The sequence below is a fragment of the Pinus tabuliformis genome, chromosome 7 (genome assembly GCF_031772625.1).
Source record: "Pinus tabuliformis cultivar Carrire ecotype Pingquan chromosome 7, CPIR1, whole genome shotgun sequence".
Classification (NCBI taxonomy): domain Eukaryota; kingdom Viridiplantae; phylum Streptophyta; class Pinopsida; order Pinales; family Pinaceae; genus Pinus; species Pinus tabuliformis.
This window is the reverse complement of record NC_142293.1, coordinates 139,844,447-139,867,550: the sequence shown is the minus strand read 5'-3', so window position 1 is coordinate 139,867,550 and position 23,104 is coordinate 139,844,447. Positions and strand designations below refer to the sequence as shown.

The following is a 23,104-nucleotide window of genomic DNA, read 5'->3' as shown; positions in this document are numbered from 1 at the left end:
CCAACATCACCTATTTGACATGGAATTCAAGAGCCTCCAAAAACCCTAAATTCCTCAGATCATATCTCCGAAACTATAACAAACAAAGATCGGAAATTATTTCACACGGTTCATCAATATTTCTTCTAAAATGGGTTTTAATTTTAGCTTCTGAAGCTTCACAAAAAAGAAAAGAAAAGTTATAATGAAAATTCCACGATGACCTGTTTGAAGCCACAAAATCCCTACTAGAGGAGGATATTAGGGTCATTATTTATATGAATGTCTTGAGTTGAGAGGGTCCTCAACAAGTGAACGTTGGAGGTATTTTAGGAGAATTTTTTTATTAATTATTGACTATTCAATGACCACAACCAATTATGAGTGCCATGCCACAACCCCAAAGGGGTTTAGCCCACTAACTGGGGTTACTAACTTCAAACATGAATATATCTCAAACCATGAAGAATTACTTGGCGTGCCATATATCAACTAAAACATCTCAACAAGTAGAATCCATTTAGAAGATCCTTGACTTAGAATAGAGTAAGTTGTCAAGTCAAAATGCCCATGCAAGATTGGGGTAGCCCCTAGTGCTGCCTGGGTTGACATCATGACAACCACTGATCAACATTGCCATAGAAGATCTCAGAGCTTAATCAAACCCTCTCTAGTGCCTAGTTCTCGGAAAGAGCTTTTCAATGGTATATATAAGTCCAAAAAAGGACTCTTGGATCAAAAGTTAGAGCCTGTTGAAGATTGCCTTTGGAAAGCCCAGAAAACCAACAAAATGGCTAAGTATGAGGGCATCCTGCATGGCCCCAACAATACTTGATGGGGGGAGGATAGCCGATAGTGTTAAAGCATCGGGGAGGGCAGAGGTCGATTTACACAAAAAATCAATGAAAAGCAAAGGCCGGGCCACCCCATCTCACTCCTCCACATGGCGAAAGGTGGTAAATCCTGCAACCTGCATCCCGCAAACCCTTAGTATCAGTGGATCGATGGGTTCTAACATAATAGACCTTGCACGGGACGATCCTGTGATACAATGTAAAATTCCTAGGAAAGGCCAAAAAACCAAATACAATGGAAATGCAGAGTACAGTGAATCTTGTAGCCCGCATCCCACAGTCTTGCAAGATAGGCATATCGATGGGTTCTAAACTTAAAATACCTCGCGGGGGCCGATTTCCGATATAATGTTGCATCGCCATGGAAGGGCTGAAAAGAGAACAAAGGAAAGCATGGAAAAACAAAGGTCGGGCCGTCCCCCTTCTCTGTCCTCCACGTGGCACAATCCTGCACTTGCGCCATCCCGCATCCTACAATATCGGTGGATCGACAAGATTTTCATTCGAGGAACATGTGGGGGCCGGTTCTGCGGTATAGTGTAAAAATTTCGGGAAAGGCCTAAATTCACAAAGGAAATGTCTTCCAAACCAAGGGAGATGACCCCCTTTCTCTCTCCTCCACATGGCAGTATGAAGGGTGGCGTGGTCGTACGAGAGATACATGTCATTCAGTTTCAGCGTTTTCAGGGGTGAAATGGGGTCATTCCTGGGTGCCACGTGTCACCACTCACAAGGTGACATGCGGCAGTGATGACGTCACCTCGTAGATCAAGGATCGCAACTGTTAAGGGGAAAAGGTAAAGGTAAAAAGCACGACAAAGCATCAGGATGTGGGATTCCAAGTGACAAAGGGAAAAGGCCCTTGAATGCGATAAGTTATTACGGCATGATCTATAAGGATCTCGCGTCTGGATTGTTGGCCTACGTTGAGGAAAAGGGTAAAGGGTCCCCCTCTCCTCTAGTGTGATTGCGATGTCTTGGGTGGTCCTGATTCCGCAGATCGACGATCGCAAGTGTCTGGGAAAGAAGCTTAAGGAAAAAGCACAGTAAAGCACCGATATTTGAGATTTTGTGATACAAAGGAAAAGGCTCCTAGACACGGGTCTGAAGGCCTTAGCGCTTGAGGGCTAAGCCCCTGGTTCCAACCCCCGTCATATGGGGAAAGCCACACGAGGGGCTATAATAAAATGGGGCTAAGTGGAAAATAAAAAAATGCCCGTTTCACCTATTTTAGGGGGAAAAAAACCGCGCCTAAGAGATTGTACTGTTACCCTGGAATGCATATTACCCACTACATCAAGGCACCAATAGTGTAGTGCAGATGTTTAATGGGCAGATGGGCCAATAGCTAGAAGAATTAAATGGAGCATGGCACAATATTGGAGTAGTTGTTGAGTCCCAAACTTGCATCTTCCCTATACACCTTTTCAGCCTTTTTTTTCCAGTTACCTGAACCACCAAGCTGTCAAATCATTGCATATTAGTTTAAAAAGAGCATATAAAATGGTTTCCTAACTATGTCTTGTGATTGTTGTTTGATCTAGATTTTTGCTCAGTCAGTTGCGGAATCTTGTCACTTTCCGCAGCCTTTTTGTTGAAGTCTATGTTACAGGTGTCTACTGGAGAATCCAACCACATGGGCGAGCTGCAAATGATGTGGACATGGAACGTGTCCCCTTGGTTCAGCCGAATCACTCACAAAAGGCCATGGTCAAGGACAGTCAAAGCAGTGGTCAACCTAAGAGTTTTGTGGTGGCAGAACTCTGTTTTTCACCACGTGAAGACTTGCGTGGAAAATTCCTCAATCTCAGGAGGCGTGCTAACACCTGTGGATTGCTCCATGAACCAAATCTAACAGCCACTTTCCTTGGATTTAATTGTCACGGCTACCATCACGCTAGATTTCCAGACGTGGTTATTCACGTGTCTGGTTATCAGTGCAGATTTTAGGAAGTAGTTGTATCATCCTCAGTTATAAATAACGCGTTATCATACACATAGTAGTTAGATTTTTTGTATGTAATTTTGACTGTTTTACGAGCCCACTGTGCCGTGACTCTATCTTTATATTATGACTGCATTTTAATACATGAGAAGACAATGTTCTTAAGTTCAATTTGTGATTGATTGCTAATTGGCCGAGGTTGCAGAGGGCCCCTGTACACCAAGGTTTTGTAATTACTATATAGTTTCATGCTTTCTTCCTTTATGTTATTGATGCCATAATCGTTTGCTTGTATATATTACACTGTTTATGGTATTCATGTTAGTTGTTGTCCATAGTTTCTTTTATGCTTTCTAATGACTGTTAACTGATCAGTGTTTTTCTTTCAGGTTCTAATAGACAGCCCGGGCAATTGCACATAGCTTTTTAATGACTAATGACATGAAATTATCTTGTCCTTCTGTTGATTTATTTTCTTAAGTTCTAATTCCAACACTGTTTATTTCTTTCAGTTTTGTTTTGTCCATTTACTTTTCTGCAAGATAGATATTAGACAACTCATGTCATTTTCAGTTACCTCCTATAGCCAGAGCGAGTCGAATGGTGAGGGATTGGAGTATGAATGCGTAGTTTGATATTAGTTTATTTTTCTGCAAGTTAGTGATTAGATTACTCATGTCATTTTCAGTTACCTCCTATAGCCAGAGTGAGTCGAATGGTGAGGGATTGAAGTATGAATGCGTAGTTTGATCTTAGTTTCATTTTATGCAATTTAGATATCAAATTACTCAATTTGTTTATGATTACCTCCTATAGCCAGAGCGAGTCGAATGGTGAGGGGTCAAAATATGAGTTGATGTAATATGATTTAGTTTACTTTGCTTACAGTTTTTAAATTGCTTTGAGTTCAGTTTTCTTTTTATACAGCAACAAGGATATTGGGTTTCATAGTCACTAGCTCACTGTTTGGTTTAATTAGAATTTAGGTACATTTTTATTTTCTCTTAGGAATTGATTTCATCATTGCAAGTTTTAAAACCTTTTTGAGAACTTTGAAGTTTGGAAATCATTGTAGAGGTCACCATTGCCTTGAACACTTATATCCATACTTGACTTTTAATTTTGCCATCTCACATTAGGGAATCAACAAAAGATAAACCCAAAAACAAACCAAAAATCAAAAACGACAAAGAAATAAGAAATCGGTTATCTTGCATATATAGTGCACTTCACTTCAGCAGTTTACGACTCCCGGATTGACAATTTATATAGCAATTTAGGACACACTAAATTGACCAAATAGTAGTACACGAGACTCAGGAAGATTAATGGCTCAACATGGAGTCCCATCCCTCTACACAGAAAAAGACCACCAAGATGGGCACTTACAGTTGACCAAACCCCCACTTCACAGAACAAGGCATCCTAGTAGTAAAGGCAGAAGCGACAAGGTTAGTTGAGCAACACAAGAGGCCATACCGTGAACAAATTACAGCTTGAGGTAGAGGCGATCACAAGATGGACACAAAGACTTTCATTTACTTTTTTGTCTAAATATTTACTTATTTTTGTACTGTAACATGCCTCCTTTCAATGAGGCTTTTAATTCTGTAATGTTTTGAGCCAGAAAACCATCTCTCGCTGAGACAGCTAGTCGATATTTTGAGCCACAAAGCCATCTCTCGCTGAGACAACTAGTCGATATTTTGATGTATTGAATGTTCTTGCTCCGCTCTCCAGATAAATAGGGGTAAGCAAGACTTAGAAAAAGCTAAGAAATTCTATAGAAAACATTGCATGTTATTTCAAGACTATATCTCTTTGTAATACAAATATTTTTTAGAATATCAAGGAAACAGTGGTGATTCCCCCTTCAAGTATTACAGTATGTGTTCCATTTGTCAATCTCATTTTATGTTCATCTTTCCTCTTTGTATTCATGCAAATTATAACTACTAGAAATGTTTCAAGCTTCCTCATAGATTTATTTGTATTGATATGTGAATGCAAGTGCCTGTAATTATATCACAGATTCAGTTGTCTCGATATTGTTGATGCATATACCTGTGTGGGTTATTGAAATCATATCTTTAAATCTGTAACACATGAATCATAGCATTCCGCCCCTCCTTCATCCATTATTTTTGCTTGTAACTCAAATAAGTATATAAATCCTTAACGCCTCAAGATCTATGTGTTAAGTGTAGAATGATTGAAGCCTTATGCCCTATGTGATGAGTTGCTCGTTCTCTTTGTCCTCTCTCATCTGCTTTGCAAAAGTTTATTAAGATGTAAGACCTTGAAACACTTGGCCTCCACTATTTTATGCTTATTTATGAGATTTGAACCTGTGATGAAGTACCAGAAATCAATGTTTTATTTCTTTGGATAAATGAACCAACCCATTCCCTCTATATATATATATATATATAAAACATAAGTGATGTCTCTAGCTTCATGTAAATCAATTGAGACACACCAATTTAGATGCAGATGTTGTAGAAAAATGGTTAAATCTGCTAGAAGGATATTTTTCCGTTCATGATTTTTCCAGCCGGGAAAATATCACTTTTGCACTTCTCAAAGCAGCCCCCACGTCAAGGACTGGTGGGAAACCTACTGTGAGCAGAAGGATGAAAGTACGAACTCACTGTTTTCAGTCGCACCCACTTGGAACTCGTTCTGGGATGCCATCAAGGAGAAGTAATACCCCGTTGGGAGCTATGAGGGTAAATACATAAAGTGGACAATGCTGCGATAGGGAAGGGACCAAGATGTGCCAGAGTTTAGCAATGTTTTTCATACCCTTTGCACGAAGTTGGGTATCAAGGATTCTGAGAAGCATTTGGTTCTCAAGTACTGTGACTGCCTACACTAGTACATCCAAGACGAGATGGAATTCCTGGACATCTCCTCGCTCGGCACAACATACCAATATGCTGTCAAGATCGAGAAAAAGTTTAAATAGAAGAAGCGAGACTTTGGATTTACGAATCCGAAGCAAGGGAAAGGTGCCCCCAAACTGCAGAACAAAGGACAAAGCCAAGGCAGGTGTTTCTGGGAAAACTAATGTCTTTTCGATCTGCTAGTCCACTAAGATTGGCAGCTATCTTAGAAACAAACAATCAAAGCAATTTGCGATTTCCTCTATGTATGATAGATAAGATAGAAGCAAAGGGACCAACCTGTATCTTTCGCTTGACTCCTTGCTTGATTTCTCTCTCCCTTGATAGAGCTTGCAACTTCTCTCCTACTTGTCCCACTTTGGAGAATACCTGTAGAGACAAAGTAACAAAACACCATCAAAGCATCTCGATCTATAATATCATAAACAATGCAGAATCAGAAATACATTGAACATACAATGGCATTCACAAATAACAAGATTCACAAGTACACAATTGTATGGAGGAAAACTCAAAGAACTTTATTAAAATAGAAGGGAGAATTACAACCCAGCTGTCTGATCCAGCATCATCCTCCCAGTATCAAAACCCTCTTCACCTCATGAAAAGCAAGATCACGCAACAATACAACGCTTCTTCTCAAAGACAAACTAATAACACTTTCTTACAAATTACAAAATTCCAGCCTCTAAATCTCTCAGATGAGGGATCCATTTATAGATGTCTGCAAGGGTGTGAGTCAGCTCTGGGTTTTTGATTAGTGTCATTCCACTCATAGTTCTTGGTTCCACTTGGAGATTTCATTGATCTCTTACTCATCCCTGGGCGAATTTAGAGAGGCAAGTGTCATAGGAGAAGTTTCTAGAAGATTCCATGAGCATCCACTTAGCAAACTGTCTCGGACATTTGTCCATCCTCGCTCATCACACCCTACAGAAGGCCTCTTCAGTATGCATCGCACCTAGCTAGTGTAGCAGTCAGTATGCATCGCACCTTGACAGTGGAGCAGTCAGTATGGTCCAGTTTTGGCCAGTTCTGAGTGGTTTTTCAGGTGGAACTTCTGGGGAATGATGTAATCAGTTGACCATGATCCTTTAGGGTATGAAACAACACTTTTATGGGTTAAAGAGCCCTTGGTTTATCAACATATATGATTTGGGTTGAAGTGCCCAAATATGTCTATAACAGTTGCCCCCTAAAGCATGAGGTCGTAAATCTTTTGATGTCGGGTGAAATGCTTTATCATGAGGATCTGAGGTATTCGAACTGGAAGGTGACCTATATAAGATACAATACAATACATCATCATCATATTATTTTCATGATCTAGCTAAGGCAGGCATTCCCATGCTCAGCTTTATAAATTCATTTTCATGTACATAAGACAGATAATCGTCTATTGTCGAAGACTGGTGATTCTTTGTATGTAGAGTCATCATCCCTTAGCTTGGATGATCATCTGTATAGCTTCTGTGTACATTTGATGTCTTTATATTCCTGAATATATCGCAGCCCGGATGGATGAAACTAGATCCGGGGTCTTCAAACTCATTCAATCTTCACCCGATGTACAAGTCGATCCATGTGAAAAGATGTTCTGAAGTCGAACATGGAAAGACATCATCTCATTACCAGCCAATGATGCAAGCTGTTGACAGACATGAGAGGAATCACTGATCATGATAATGACCCTCAAGGTACAACAGTGCAATTCACGTGGTGTGAATATATGATTCGATGTCGAACACCACGCAAAATCTTTCGGTCGAAGGCCATTGATGTAAACCTGTCGCTGGAAGTGAGAAACTTGCCATTGAGGCATGCAAGCTTCAAAGTACTAAAAAGGTTGTTTCTAAGTCAACTTCTTGGATAATGAGCTGATGTCAACAAGAAGTGACCCGTCGTAGGAGGGCCTTGATGTATCCCACATCTACGACACGAAACAAAACAAATGATTTTATGGAGGTGAAAATGATCTGATGATACAAGGTTCAGGAATGGTGGTCATGAAAAATGGAGGGTGAAGGTATTGCAGTGGATGAGGTATTAGCTAGATGGTGAATTCTCTGAATGACTTCTCTTGAACATATCAACGACACTGATATGGATTGGTAGCGTTAACCCCAAAAGATGGATGGTATGGATGACCAATGGTAATATGACCAGTGAACGGAATAACCCAACCTGACTCAATCATGGTGATGGAGTGAAAGTGTCATGTTCAAGAGCGACCTACTACCAATAAAATTCTTCAAGTTTTCTTCCCTTTTTCCCCAGTCATTGTTGACCAGTACCTCTTTATTTTTGTCAAGCTTGAGGAGGATAACATATGCTTGTTCTATAATTTTCCCTTTGGGCAAACCTGTCGCTATGTTTTAACGAGCCTAGCGACAGTGAAACTCGTTCTTGTCTAGATGGACAAGTTTGTCGCTATTGTTTTAACGAGTTTAACAATAAAGACAAGTTTGTCCTTTTCATGTTTAGAGAGTTTGAAAAGAGATGAGAATGAAACTCTAATAGTTATTTTTTGTATCATAATCCCTTGAGTCCAAAAAAAGATTAAAATAATACAAAAGGGATGACTTTTTCGATCACTTTAGCGAGCCGAAAAAGACAAGCGCTCGATCTTTTTGTGGGATAATCCCTCAAGTCCAAAAAGATTAAAATACAGGAGGGATGGCACTTCCAATCACTTTAGCGAGCTGGAGAGGCCAATTGCTTGACAATATTTTCATATTTAGCGAGTCCAAAAAGAGTTTAAAGTAGACTCGTCTTTTGAGGAACGAGTGGTGTTCAGGGTAGCGACTGGTTCCGGGTAATCTTGGAACTTCTCAAAACATGGTGATGTGAAGAGGGTGGCTAACAGGACCACTCATCGCAACTGTTCCTCAAAATGGTAAATAATCAAGTGGAAGCGTATGATCGGCCAAAAGAATGGAGGTGATGGAAGGAACACAACCAAGGCTCAAAAGGCTGATATAATGGCAATCACAAAGGTTATTTACCAAAGGTGGGTTCATTTTTTAATGAGCTTGAACTCTGGGGGAACATATGCTCATTGGCGGGTTTATTTTTTAACGAGCTTGAACCTTGCGGAAACATTGCTCATTGCAGTGGTAAAAGATGTTCAATTCATTGTTTAACACGTTAGATTCTTTCATCGATCATTCAACTTGCTCAATTACTCCATCAAATTGATTAGAAATACATATATATGCATGAAAAATGAATTAAAAACTAACATTTTACTTGAAGTACGTGAATAGTAACATAAAAAGCCTCCCTATGAGGTTTCAAGAACTATAGAACAATGTCTTTCTTGTAAAAAACAAGATCAAATCTTCCTCCTAGTGTTGCATTGGGAATGGAGTCTATTTAGCATGAAATAAAAACTTGAAAACAACATATTTACAATACCAAGGCTTGAAAGCCTTAACTGAAATAAAGTTCGAAGAACAACCCATTGACTGGGCCATCAAAAACATATCCTTCCTTTGATGTATCCCCTTTGAGAAAACAGTCACTAAACTGAAAATTGACCCTTTTTACCTTTCTATCCAAGGTTTCTTTCCCTTGGTCAATGTGCATATCAGCAAAAACATCAAAGACTTGCAAAAGCCTATTGATTTGATCACCTACTTCAAAAACTTTCCAGCATTTGGTATTATTAGGCAGAGATGGTCTATATTTCACCTCATCTCTGTATGCTTTCAGCCTTGGATGTTTTGCTTGGAAGGTTTTGTACACCTGCTGAATGATAAGGTCTGCTTCATACTCTGTTGTGTCATTTGTGACCTGAAAAGTTAATATAAAAGATGAATCAATGCATTCTTGTGTGGGGGACACAAGGACTTCACCTATTCTTGCAGCTTCCTTAGAGCAAGCCCCATCAAAGAACATGTCCCAAATCTGTGGGCCTTCTTCCTTTGTGATCTGGCAAATTGGTTTTTTAAGCTACGTAGAGGCCAACTGATAAGGCTTGGTAATGTCAAGACCGAGCTTATCCATGACAGCCTTGGGCATTGGATTATGGCTGGCTCCAGTGTCCAGAAGGCAATTATGAAGGATTTTATCATGAATAGTCAGAGAGACATAGAATGATGGGGAGTTGTCTTCACAATTTTCAATCATTGGGCTGAGAATAACAGCTGGTTGGTCATCTTGCAGATTTACATAGTCAGTGGAAGCTTGGATGGCATTAGGCTCAAGAGCCTCAAGGATATATTTCTTGAAGGACTCATTCTTCACTGGTTCAATCATAGGCATAAGTATTCTTGGCTTCTGAATTTCTGATTGAAAACTGAAAGAAGAAGGGGACTTGTCAAGGCCTCTTACCTCTATGGATGGAGCTTTGAGGATGATAGGATCAACTGCTAGTTGCTTGTGCTTATTAGCTTGTTGTTCTGCAGGGACAACAACTTTATGAATAGGAGTCTCCTTGACATTATTCTTTTTTGATCTCAGATTATATTTGTGCTGATCTACAGTTTGTAGAACAGCTTCACCGTCCCACTCTTGGTTGATCTGGTCATTGAATAATGAATTCTCATAGGAAGCTTTGGTTAAAAAAGTGGTGCTGCCTTTGTCTTCCATACAATCTCATCATTTTCTTCAAACTACTCTTCTTCCATGACCGCATTTTGAAAAGGGGTCTTCACCTTTTGGTCTTCATTGGCATCTTTGTTTCTTTGCAAAATCTGCCACTGCTCAGTTGCTCTTCTATATGGATTTGGATTTGGAGGAGCAAAGGTATTAGGAACCCATCCTTTCCCAGAATGCTGCTCAACCTTTAATTTGGAAACTTCATAGGCTAATGACTCTATCATCTTGGCCATTTTATTGATCTTGGGGTCTGAAGATGATGAAGGCTTGCCCCTCTGTCTCCTTCTATCAGCATTACTTTTGAGCTTTGCTGTAGCCATGATGTTTGATTCTACTTCCAGGGCTGCATCTTGCATATCAGCCAAAGAAGCACATCGCCTCTCCCTCAACAGTAAGCAGAAGTTAGAATAAAAGGCGCTGACATAGATGAGTCTAGCAGAGGTAGTGGTGGGTTTCAATTCAGCTGGTATCTTGTTGTACATGTGGTTAAATCTCTTATTAAAATCAGACAACATCTCACCATTTTCCCTTTGTAAGTTCCCAAACTCAATGTGGTAGTAAAGGAGATCCTTCCTATCCCCCCAATGCTTTAGGAATGCATCATCTAAGGCCTCAATATCTGCTATAGATCTTGGGGTCAGTTCCCTGAACCATTTTCTAGCCTCTCCATGTAGGCTTTGGATAAAGACTCTCATCCAGACATCATCTTCACTAATGTCTAGGTTATCAGCATAGCTATAGAATGATTCAAGATGTTCTTCAGTTGTAACACCTTTAGTCCCAATGAATTTAGGCATATACTTCTGATATTCTCCAGTAGGCATAACATTCAAAGGAGTGGGCAGTATTAGAGGCCCATACCTAGCAGCTATGATTCTTTCCATTTTGATAGGTGCTTGTGGACCTGCCATAGTTGTGGTGGCTAAAAGAGTACTGGCTGTCTGAATGATAAAGGGCTGAGGAGTGACTGATAAGACTAAAGGAGTATGATAGATAGGAGGTGAGGTTTCCTTTGGGCATACAACAAAAGGAAAACCTAAAGAATAAGGAGCTTTACGAATCTCTAAGAGTTTTTCTTCACTATTAGTATTTGAAGCTATACTCTCAACATGTATTTGTTCTATTACAGGCCTTCCTTGAAGAGATATAGGATATTGTTTAGGTTTACCTGAACCTGATGCTCCTTTCTGCAATACCTTTCTCTCTTTGATGATCTTTTCAGGGTCAGGTACTGGGTCAGCTTGTAGCTTCTGAGGATTTCTCCGAGTATGCCTCACAAACTGAGCCAAAACTATGAAGTGGAGTCGCCAAGAGGTTTGGCCTCCAGTAGAGTCGCCAGATAGATGATTACAACCAAAAATGTGCCCAAACTTTGTCTATCATCAAAGTTGGATCTATGTCATTTCCCAGGGAAGCTGAGCTTTAGTTTCCTCTCCCTGGCAATGGCGCCAATTATGTTATCACTCCAGGAAACTCTCCTAGGTTGTAGATCGGAGATGCCTAGTAACATATAATCTTCAATATTGTTCTCTGAACTATTGGAATAAATGATGGTTTGGATCAAGCCAGATAACTATTTCAACTATGTTTTTACTCAAGACATGCATGAACACCCTCAACTTACAAGACTTTAGACCACTAATGCTCAATATTTTGTAGATGCAATGAATGGATGGAGAATACTGACCATATCGGTAGATGCATACATAAACATAAATGAATGGCTAGCTACAGGTAGCAAAAGAGAATACTGACTGTACCGACAGATGCATATATGACCACATATGAATGGCTAGCTACAGGCAGCAAAGAAGCTTGCAAATCTAATTTATCAAAGCAGAGATAAGATGACAGTTATCTGGCCTTAGACACAAAAGAAAACATGAACAAATTGTTCAAGTGCAAGCTTAGAACAGAAGAGAAAATGGAATATTGAACATATAACAGCAAAAGAAGCTTGTATTACTAATGAATGAAGATGAGACGCTTGAGTAGCAAAGTCTCTACAGTCTCCAGAAGTTTGAACCTGTATTACATCTTACTTTCAGCTATTTATAGCCTGTTTACAATGCTCCTGAGCTCTAAGAGGCTCGGAGTCTTAATATTGTCTGATCTGTCCCTTAACTGTTTGATTCCCTCTATGGGCAAGCATGGCTCGGAGGTTTTCACCTTCTGACAGAGGAATAACCACCTTCAGGTAGTTTGATGCGTTGTCTGGGAGCTGTCTCGTGCCAGAGATGCTCCATGATGTTTGTTTGATGAGCTGCGCTGGGCTATTGATGCGTTGTGCTGCTTCTCGACCTCTATGTCGGTTTGGGGAGGAGTTGCGCGTGTTATGGCCCTTTCAATGGTTTAACAACGCATGCTTTCTGTTAAAACAGAACAACGTTGACCTATTGTGGACCTCTGTTAAAAATAATGAATATTTCTGTTTTAAACAGAAAACACAGCAACATTGGGAAATATTTTCGGACTTCAACAGTCCTAAAAAATGATTAATTCCTTTATCGGGTTCGCCCTTCGGGTCGCTATTGCATATCACAGCCAATCGGTTCCCTCGCTTCCCTTTGTATTTGGAAATTCGTGAAAAAAAGCTGGAAACCATGAAAAATCGGCCCTCAGCGGACTTTAAATATTATATATTTCATGGTTCGGGACTCATCGCAATTGGCGCTAGCCAAAGGTTCCTTTGTATTTCATTTAAACAATGAAAACACACAAAATACATTAAAAAAATGGGCTTTTGCGGATTTGAAAATATATATATTTTGCTTCCTGAACCCTTTCGGGTCCGGGCTTCATCGCAATCGGCGTTGCTCTGTTCCCCTTTGTATTTCGTTATATAACGAAATACATTAAAATGTGTTTAAAACAGGCCTTCCCACAGACTTCAAAATTTATGAACTCTCATATATAACACCGTCGAGTCCGATCATCGGGTCGCACATATGCCTGTGCATAGGCCCCACCCATGGTATAGTGTCGATGCGATAAATCGCAATTGCGCGTCGCTCACTCCTTGAGTCCTTCATATAACATGGCATATGCTCCCTGCCGATAGCGATATTGCAAATATAGGTGATCAGTATATCGCTCGGCCCGATCTCATCGCAACTCTACTCCGACTGCCTCCGATGGCCACCACCGATGCGATTAGCCGCTTAGATCTGGGCCGTTGATCGACCAGATCTAACGGCAGTTGTGCGTTGCCATGTTTATGCTTGCAATACTTTGTTTTTTCACTGTTTTGGAGTGTTTTAGCCTCCCAATAGTGTTTTTCCGCCCTTCCAAGGGCTCTCCTCCCTCGCTTGTTTCAATCTTTGGATGATCTTAAGCACTTTTGAAGACTTAGGGAGTGCTTTGGAGCATATTTGGATCCATTTGCATGATTTTAAGCAAACTTTGGAGACTTTGGGAGTGTTTTGGATCCATTTTTGGGCCAAATGCCAACAAAGCTAACAAGTACCAAGTGGGAGATTTTTGGGTGTGGAGCCTGATTATCTTCTTTATTCAGAGGTATCACCACATTGGACCCCAGTTCGTAATGTGGTGGCAACACCGCCCGTAATATTTGCGCTGTAAGGGGGGTCAATCTGGGTCGTTCATTATGCGGAGATCTGACGGTAGAAGTTATGTTTAATTTAGGATTTTCTGCCCTAGAAGGCAACCCCTCACTATATATGAGGGAATTGTATTGCGTCTATGTAGATCTATATTCTGAGTGAGAAAGAGAGAGGAGATTGTGTGAGAGCGAAGAGGGAATTACAACGGATCTGTTGTAGGTTGTATCTCTTCAGTTTGCTGGATAATATAAAAGAAAGGACTGGCTGTTTCTCCGTGGACGTAGCCCAAATTGGGTGAACCACGTATATCTCTGTCTCTCTTGTTTTCTGTGTTTTCTGTGTTTATAATTCTACAATATATTTTATTTGTTCCATTGCTCTGTAATATATAATTTTATAACACTCTAGACTAACTGAAGGGGACAAAATATTTCAGCAAGATCGACTTGAAATCAAGATATCATCAGGTACCAATCAAACCCTCCGATGTGTGGAAGATTGCCTTCAAAGCCAAGGAGGGCCTTTTCGAATGGTTGGTTATGCCTTTCGGGTTGACGAATGCTCCTGCAACCTTCATGAGGCTGATGGATGCCATCTTGCGGCCATTCACCAACTCATTTGTAGTAGTATACTTGGATGACATCCTGATCTTTGGCCATAGTTGGGAAGAGCACCTCCACCACATCTGACAGGTGCTCCAAACACTGCAGCAACACAAGCTATGTGCCAATTTGGAGAAATGCACTTTTGGCATGACCCAGGTTCAGTATCTGGGATACATTATTGATGAACGGGGGGTGCATGTGGATCCAACCAAGATCCAAGTCATTTGGGATTGGCCAACTCCAACCATGTTGATAGAGCTCCACAACTTTTTGGGTCTTGCCAATTTCTACAGCAGGTTCGTGTTGGGATTCTCTCATATCACTCAACCCTTGAGTCAAGTCACCAAGGGAGGAGCGAAAGCAAAATTCTTTTGGTTTGAATCTCAACATAAGGCATTCACAAAGTTGAAACATCGCCTCTGCTCTGCACCAGTGCTCACATTACCAGACTTGCAACAACCATTTGAGATCGAGGCAGATGCCTCTGACTATGCTATTGGGGCAGTCCTTACTCAACAGGGGCATCCAGTGGCATATCACAGTGAGACACTTTCAGACACAGTCTGAAAGTATCCCACTTATGACAAAGAGATGTATTCCATTGTGCAGGCCTATCGACAATGGAAGCATTACATTTTGGGGAAGGAAATGGTTATCCAGACAGACCACCAACCCTTGCAGTTCATACAGACGCAAGGGAAGTTGCAGAATGATCGCCATCAGAAGTGGTCCACATACCTGCAATAATTCCATTTGAATATCAAGTATAAGAAGGGCAGCACTAATAATGTTGCAGATTGCCTCAACCGACCACCGATCATGGCATTAACCACCGCGCTCAACTCTTGTGGGCATGAGACTTCTGATTGGCCACTTCTTTACAAAAGCGACCCAGAATTCGGCCACACATACCAGACGCTCTTGGAGGGTCAGCAAGTTCCATATTTTCACCTCCAGGATGCCCTATTATGCCACCTAGGACACCTTTATGTTCCTTCAAGCGAGCGTGCCAAGATGATTTGGGAAGCACACTACAGTTGAGCTGTTGGGCATTTCGGGGTCGAGAAAATGGTGGCAGTACTGTAGAAGTATTTCTATTGGTCGAATCTTCAACAGGATGTCGGGAAGCACATCAAATCCTGCACTGCATGTGCCATTGCCAAACCGACTATCAAGAAAAAAGGCCTCTATACTCCGCTACCTACCCCTAGTCGACCTTGGGAATCCATCTCCATGGATTACATGTTAGGCCTTCCTTCTACTAAGCATGACAATGATTGTGTTTTTGTGGTCATCGACAGATTCTCGAAGATGGCCATTATGGCTGCCTGCAAGAAGAATATCACAACGGAAGCCACTGCTAAACTCTTCTTTGAACGAGTGTGGGTACACTTTGGGATCCCACAGTCTATCATCTCAGATCGGGACAACAGGTTCCTTAGTACATTTTGGTCCAGTCTCTGGTCGATGCTGGACACCAAGCTCACTAAGTCCACAACTTTCCATCCCCAAACTGATGGCTAGACAAAGGTCGTCAACAAGATGATCATACACATTCTGCACATGTACAACTCAAAGCATCCACGCACATGGGATGAGAGCCTCCCCTATGTCCAACACAGCTATAACCAGGCTCTCCACAACTCGACTGGCCACAACCCTTTTTAGGTGGGCTTAGGATTCCAACCACTATGTCCCATTGATGTGGCCATGCCATTTGCAACTACTCAGGCAGATTCAACTCATGTCCAGTCCGAAACCAATAAGGCAAACAACTTCATTGAGCACATCCAACATATCTGCCAGCAGGTCCACGACATTTTGGAGAAATCAAATGCCAAGTACAAGCAGCGACATGATCAACATCGGGTGCCACACAAGTTTTAGGTGGGCGACAAAGTCTGGTTGCATTTGCAAAAGGAACTCCTTACCGGAAACTCAGACCACTCCGATATGGTCCTTACACCATTACCAAGGTTGTGGTAGACAATGCATTTGAGCTCAATATTCCCCCATTCCTTGGCCTGCACCTAGTGTTTTTAATGTGGACTGCCTTCGACCATACTTCCCGCCATTGCTAGACACATCAGACATTTAAGAACAACTCACACCTATAGAGTTAAAATCCAGATTGCATGGAACAAGCCACAACTGATCAGATTAAGGACACGCAGATCAAGCACACTCGCCAGCAGACGATCCAATTGTATCGAGTTGTCAAAGCATACCAACTCCTTCACTAGGGCAAGTGGCTCACCAGGGACCAAGTTCAACAGAAGTTTCCCCATCTCATGGAGGAACTCAACGCATTGGGGAACATTGCTTCCTGGGGGGGGGGGATGATCTAGGTAGATATTGGTGGCCACCCGCCAATTCTGCTTAGACCCCCACCATTGTTTCTTTACTTTTTTTTTAAGTTTCCTTAATTTTAGCACAATTTACTATTTTTAGTAGTTTTTTGGGTCCTAAACTTCTGGAGCCATTTTGAGGCCCTAAACGACGTTTTTTGGAAAAATCGGGAGCAACATTAGTTTTAGATTCATGTTGCTGAATCAAAAGTTGTAGTCCTCAGATATATCTTTCTAACGAGGTATTGTGCGCGTCAAACGAAGATCGTATGCCAAAGTTACGACCCCGGGAAGTTGATGTACCAATTTACCCAAACGAGGCTCACAGTTTGGCATTTCATCTCTTAGGGTTAGGTTTTTGGATGTTTAGGGTTTTCCATTGTTTCTCAACAATAAATAGACCTTCAAGCCTCATTGTAAGATAATTCAGAGGCATGTAGTTGCCACATCTCTTCTAAGAGATAAGCTACCATCGCCCGAGCTAGTCTTATTTCCATTCTGTTTGTAAGCATATTTCAGTATTTGATATTAATGAAATGAAGTGTTATTTCTACTGCATCTTTTTATTTATGGTTATATCTGTAATTTGTTGCGTCCCCATTTAAATCCGGATCAACAGAGGATGCCATTGCGCATAATGGAGTAATAAAGGGTTTGGTTAGCTACTAGTCTCCATCCCCCACATTCCCTGTTAAAAATTTGGCTCTATCCAAAAAGAATTTGGATTGACTAAGAATTATGTTTTGTCCAAACAAACAATTATGATTTTCCTTTCGTCAAAATAAAACTACCAATAACTTATTTTTTTCAATTATTTTTTGGTTGTAAATGATAAAATATATACATTATATCATTGGACATTTCAAATTGTTATCATTATTTTTCGTAATTTAGAATAAGAACAATAATATGTGAAGAAAAAATGAATTATATCATAAATTATATAAACTAAAAACTAATAATTAAAAATAAATCGATTATCATTTTATTTTAAAACTTAAATTGCAAGTAAATATTACATTCCATTAATAAAAAAATATAACTATTGCAAATTAAGATACAAAATCATAAAAATAAATTGATTATCATTTTATTTTAAAACTTAAATTGCAAGTAATATTACATTGCATTAATAAAAAAATATAACTCATACAAATTAAAATACAAAATCATAAAATTTGTTTAAAAAATGTGGATTTATCACTAACCATTTGTAAAGTTCAATCTTTTTTAAAGCCACTTGTGTCACGATAAGACAAGTTTAATCTCAATTAAAACCATTTGTGCAAAAGGTACATCATAGTTTACAAAACGGGTGGCTCTATATATATATAACCATTTGTAAAGTTTGACTTTTGTCAAAGTTACTTTTGTCCGATGAATCGTAAAGTTCAATCTCAATTAAAACATTTGTGTGTAAGGTACGTCATAGTTTACTTGTATGTAAGGTACGTCATAGTTTACGAAATAAATGACTTTGTAAGCGTGCATGCGCGCGCGTATATATATAGGTAAGTTGTTGGAGTAATTTGAGTCTGAGGTCCAACATAAAATTCGACAAATGTCATTATAACACCATGAGTATATCCAATAGTCAATGAGTCACATATACTAAGAATTTATGACTTAGCAAGAGCTAATATTCCAAGAGGATGGCGGAGTCTACTCCTCGAACTTTATCACAATGGGTCAAAGATGCCTCCCATGGGATTTGAAACTAGGTGGAGGGATCCCCTCGACATAGTTTCAAATCCCATGGGGGATACATTTGGCCCCTTGTGATAAGGCTCAAGGTGTAGGCTCCCCCACCTTTATGGGTCCTTACCCAAATTACTCCAACAAATAACCAATTCATTATAATAAAATTGATCGATCACATTTTGAATATGATCAATGATATTAGACACATTTTGAATCTACATGGTATAGTTTGTAAATTTTCACTTTATTGACAAACAACTTTTAAGGTATCTCCAATGGAATTGTTTGTGATATTTGAAACACTTTTGTTTAGTTTTAGTGGCATCTCCATGTGAAATCATTATGTTGAGATGCATAGTTATACTAGAGGAGTTGGTAGTAGTTAGGTATTTAGTCATTTATAAACATTTGCCAATATTAAATTTTTGTTGTTGTTAGTGTATATTACATTTAGTATAACATGTCAAATGCTTATAATATATAAGAATATAATGTTAATTACTTTTAAGAATTAGCATTCATACTTATGTCATATTTTAATATTAGTAATTTTGTGGAAAATTGGAATTTTGGATATCATTCTTAAAATGAAATAGGATTTGAAAAGCAATTAATTGTTTATGATTATTGGATGAAATGTGATGGTTTATAAAAGGAAGTAATGAGTGTGCTATATTAGTTATGAACAACTAATAATCTTCCTCTGGTTGGAGACACATTACTACAACCTAGAAAATGTAATAAATTACACATTAAATAGGAACAAACAAGAAAAACTTTTTAAGTAATATACATGATGTGATTAATTAACTAATTAATTAATGAAACCTCAATTGTTTTTTAGTAAAGGGGATTATCTACATCACTCTCATGTACGTTGGGACTCCCACATTGAATATATTGGTGGATAAATAGATTTTTCCATTGGCAATACCCATTGCATTAGTAGTAGTTGTTTAAACATGCCTTGCCTAATTTTTATTACTATTATTAGCTTTATTTTTAAATTTATAATTAAAGCCATGTTTTATAATGTTTTTATTTCTGAACTATTTTTAATTACACCAAAGGTGCTTCTTTGTGGTATTGGGTTAGGAAGACATTGTTCATCCCAGCCAATAATATCCATCCATTTTTGCCTGCCTCCATCAAACCATTTTTGACCACGTGGCACTCTGAATAGTGCAATACTAAGAAAATGGCACGTGTTTGCATGACGTGACGACAAGGTTTGTCAACACTTTGTGCTCATGCATAGTTTGTGAGTAATGCGCTAGCCTCATGACACTTACATTGAAGAGTTTGGTAGACCTTATGCCCATGCATTCAACAATGGGTTGTGTTCATGGCAAAATGATCTCTCCAAATCTTCCATTCGTGGCAAGATGATCTCCTCAAATCTTCTATTCCTTCGGTGTACCTTTGAAGATGATCTCCTCAAATCTTCTATTCCTTCGGTGTACCTTTGCACCTTTAGGGAATTGAATCGGTGACTTCATGTCAAGGAGTGCCTTAACATATCACTGGATCACTGTTCACAAGACGTGTGGACAATTTTTTTTTGGATGTAATTTGACTAAGTAAAAATGTTTTAATTAATAATAATAATAATAATAATAATAATTATTATTATTATTATTATTTATTTTAGTTTATTTTATTTCTTAATTTTTTTTTTTGTGTAACTTGACTTAATTAAAATGTTTAAATAATATGACACAATAACATCTCTTCCATATTAGGTTGGTTATTTTTATTTTTGTCTAATTTGACTTAGTCAAAATGTTTACCTAACATACCAAGACAAGACAACATCTTTTCCATTCTAGATGGAGAGCTAGCGCAATAACATAACACTAGCCTAGCCTAGATCCATCTTAACTCCAGATCTACAAATCAAATCTTTTTTACTCTAAAAGAGGTTTGTATCTCAAGAGATTTGATCCCTTCCAACCCCTTTGGTAGATCTAGAGTTAAGAGGGATCTATGCTAGTTTAATTTCCCCCTTTAAATAGGCTATATTCCACATGAATACCATGGGTCAATACCATGGGTTCTCTAGAGCTCAAAAACCACTGTTAACTTGACCAAAATAAATATATACTAATTAAATAAACCTATTCAAATTTAATATATATATATATTAAAAAATTTATTTTAAATTTAAATTTATTTTTATGTAATTTGATATATATATCATTTGTTTTTTCATCTTTTTCATATTGTGTTGGAGATTGTGCAATAACTTTATAATATAAATTGTTTGACATAATTAAATTAAAATTCTAAAAATACTATTTCATAGAAAAATTAAATTAAACTCTAATTGAAAAAAATGTAGTCTAACTTATAGATTAAATGACTTTTTTCAACACATCTTTTCTAGTTAATTTTAATCAAAATCGAACAATTTATTTTTTTAAATCTTGAATTTAAGTTGTTTAATTTGTAGAATCTCATTTTTAAAACGCTGAATCTATTTATACATTTAAAAATACATTTTAAATAACAAAAAATCACCCGATGCTATGAGTGTTAAGTAGACTATTCAAGATGGCAACCAGACCCCAAGTGGCACGCTCTCTGGAGCAGAGGAACTTGGCCCAAAATAACCCTGTTCTCTTGGCTGGTCCTGCATAATAGAGCGCTTACTTGGGACAATTTACAGAGACGGGGTTTCATCGGGCCCTCTCGATGCGCCCTCTGCGAGAATGATCAGGAAACGCTCAATCACATTCTCAACACATGCCCCACTGCTTGCGCTCTATGGGATGATATGGCCTTTGTATTCAGACAATTTGACAGAAACAGAAACTTGATCTGCCTCACCCTGAGCAATTGGCGATCCTCCATATCCCCCAATAATCTGGTCAACAGGGCATGGAACCTCATTTCGGGAGCCGTGGCATGGATCATATGGAAAGAGCGAAATGCTCGAATCTTCAAGAACTCAGCGATGACAGTGGACAGGCTAACAAGAAAATTGCGGCAGCTAATCACAGAATCGATCCATGCCATGGACATAATGCCGCAAGAGGGGAACACGTCTCCGAACGACCAAAGGATAGTCCAAATCCTCAATCTCAAAGCCCGGACCACTCCCACAGGACAAATGGGGTATGCCTCCATTTCCATCATTCAAACTGAACTTTGATGGGGCGTCAAAGCAAAACCCGAGAAAAGCTGGGTATGGTGGAGCAATCAGGGATCACATCGGGAACATCCAACTTATCTACCATGGCAATCTAGGCACAAATACCAACAATGCTGCAGAGCTGATCGCTCTCATCAAAGGCATCACCCTGGCTGACCGCTACAAATTTCTACCTCTGGTGGTGGAAGGAGACTCGGAGATTGTCATCAAGATGATGAGAAAACTTCAAAACGACACTCAAGTGGACAAGCTAACACCCAGTTGGAGGCTCTCGACAATCTTGAAGGATCTGCAGGGCCATCTCAGCAACATTCAAGGTGTCACCTTTCAAGCAGTTCGAAGAACAGCAAATAAGCTGGCCGACGCCATAGCCAACGCCGACGTTCAATCCAACATTGAAGATTATCACATCCTCCGGCAAGACTTGGAGGAGGGGGAACTCAGAGCGAAATGCAACACCATAAACAAGGCAGACCATCAAGCATAACAGATGCCGAGCTCCCTTGATTCTTCTATATATGCATCTACTGATAATTCTACAAGCTGTAAACGATCCACTCAAAAAAAAAGAGAGAGCAGAGACTAGACTAGCTCAGCTGTACAAAGGCAGACACAGGGAGGTCCCATCGACTCCCACTCTGCATCATGTATTTTACTGTATTCTATTAATATAAAGTCCGACTAAACCTTTACAAAAATACAAATAAAATATAGACTATTCAAAAATCATGAGAAATTAGCAAGAATATCTCTCATCAAAATAGTTATAGATAAACATTTTACGAAATTAAATCCAAAAAATAATCTCTAATAAAAAAACATATTTTTTTTTTAAAATTCCAATGATTTTATTTATTTATTCTAGCTACTCCATTGCGAAAATTTACCTTATCCCATAACGATAATCCCAATAATCCCCACTGCAAATTAGTGGAAAACCTATATTTTAATAAGCGGCAAATGCGGAAGACCAGCAAAAAGAACTCTAAGTGGCAGAGGCTCGACACTTGGGTAAACAAAAATTCAAGAATATGGATGTCGGAGGACGCCATAATCAACATCACACGTATTTGTAAGGTTTGAGTGTGTCGGTGTTATTTTTTAATCAATTCAAAAAGGAAAAAATTATTTTAAAGTTCACGAGGTTAAAAATAGTTTATGATTATGTATTTTTTTTTATTCTAGTTTTAAAATAAATGCTTTGAGTGTGTGGACAAATTCCTCGCTAAATAGATTATCCAAGAATAAATATTCACATTCTAAAATGAATTTGTTTCGTTAAATAGATTATCCAAGAATAAATATTCACATTCTAAAATAAAAACTTTTCTTTAAAAACAAAAAATACATTCATTCGGGACACTTCCTTTGCCCTTTTCAAATTTTTCAGTAAATTGTATTGTGAAAATAAATTGGGGTGACCTTCCCAAGTTCTTAAATACATGTG

At 39.0% G+C, this 23,104-nt stretch overlaps 1 protein-coding gene across 2 annotated transcripts in view; it reads left to right on the top strand.

The window, feature by feature from the left end:
• The window catches only part of LOC149246143 (DNAJ heat shock N-terminal domain-containing protein), a 443,617-nt gene that overhangs the window by 17,451 nt on the left and 403,062 nt on the right, over window positions 1-23,104 (top strand). Inside the window, exon 1 of one of the 2 annotated variants that reach the window (XM_089457834.1) lies at window positions 23,050-23,067. The exons of the other annotated variant lie outside the window; for it this stretch is intronic. The gene's annotated coding sequence lies outside the window, so the exon portion shown is untranslated. Of the gene's footprint in view, window positions 1-23,049; window positions 23,068-23,104 lie in introns of those variants that run through there. 2 annotated transcript variants of the gene reach the window in all.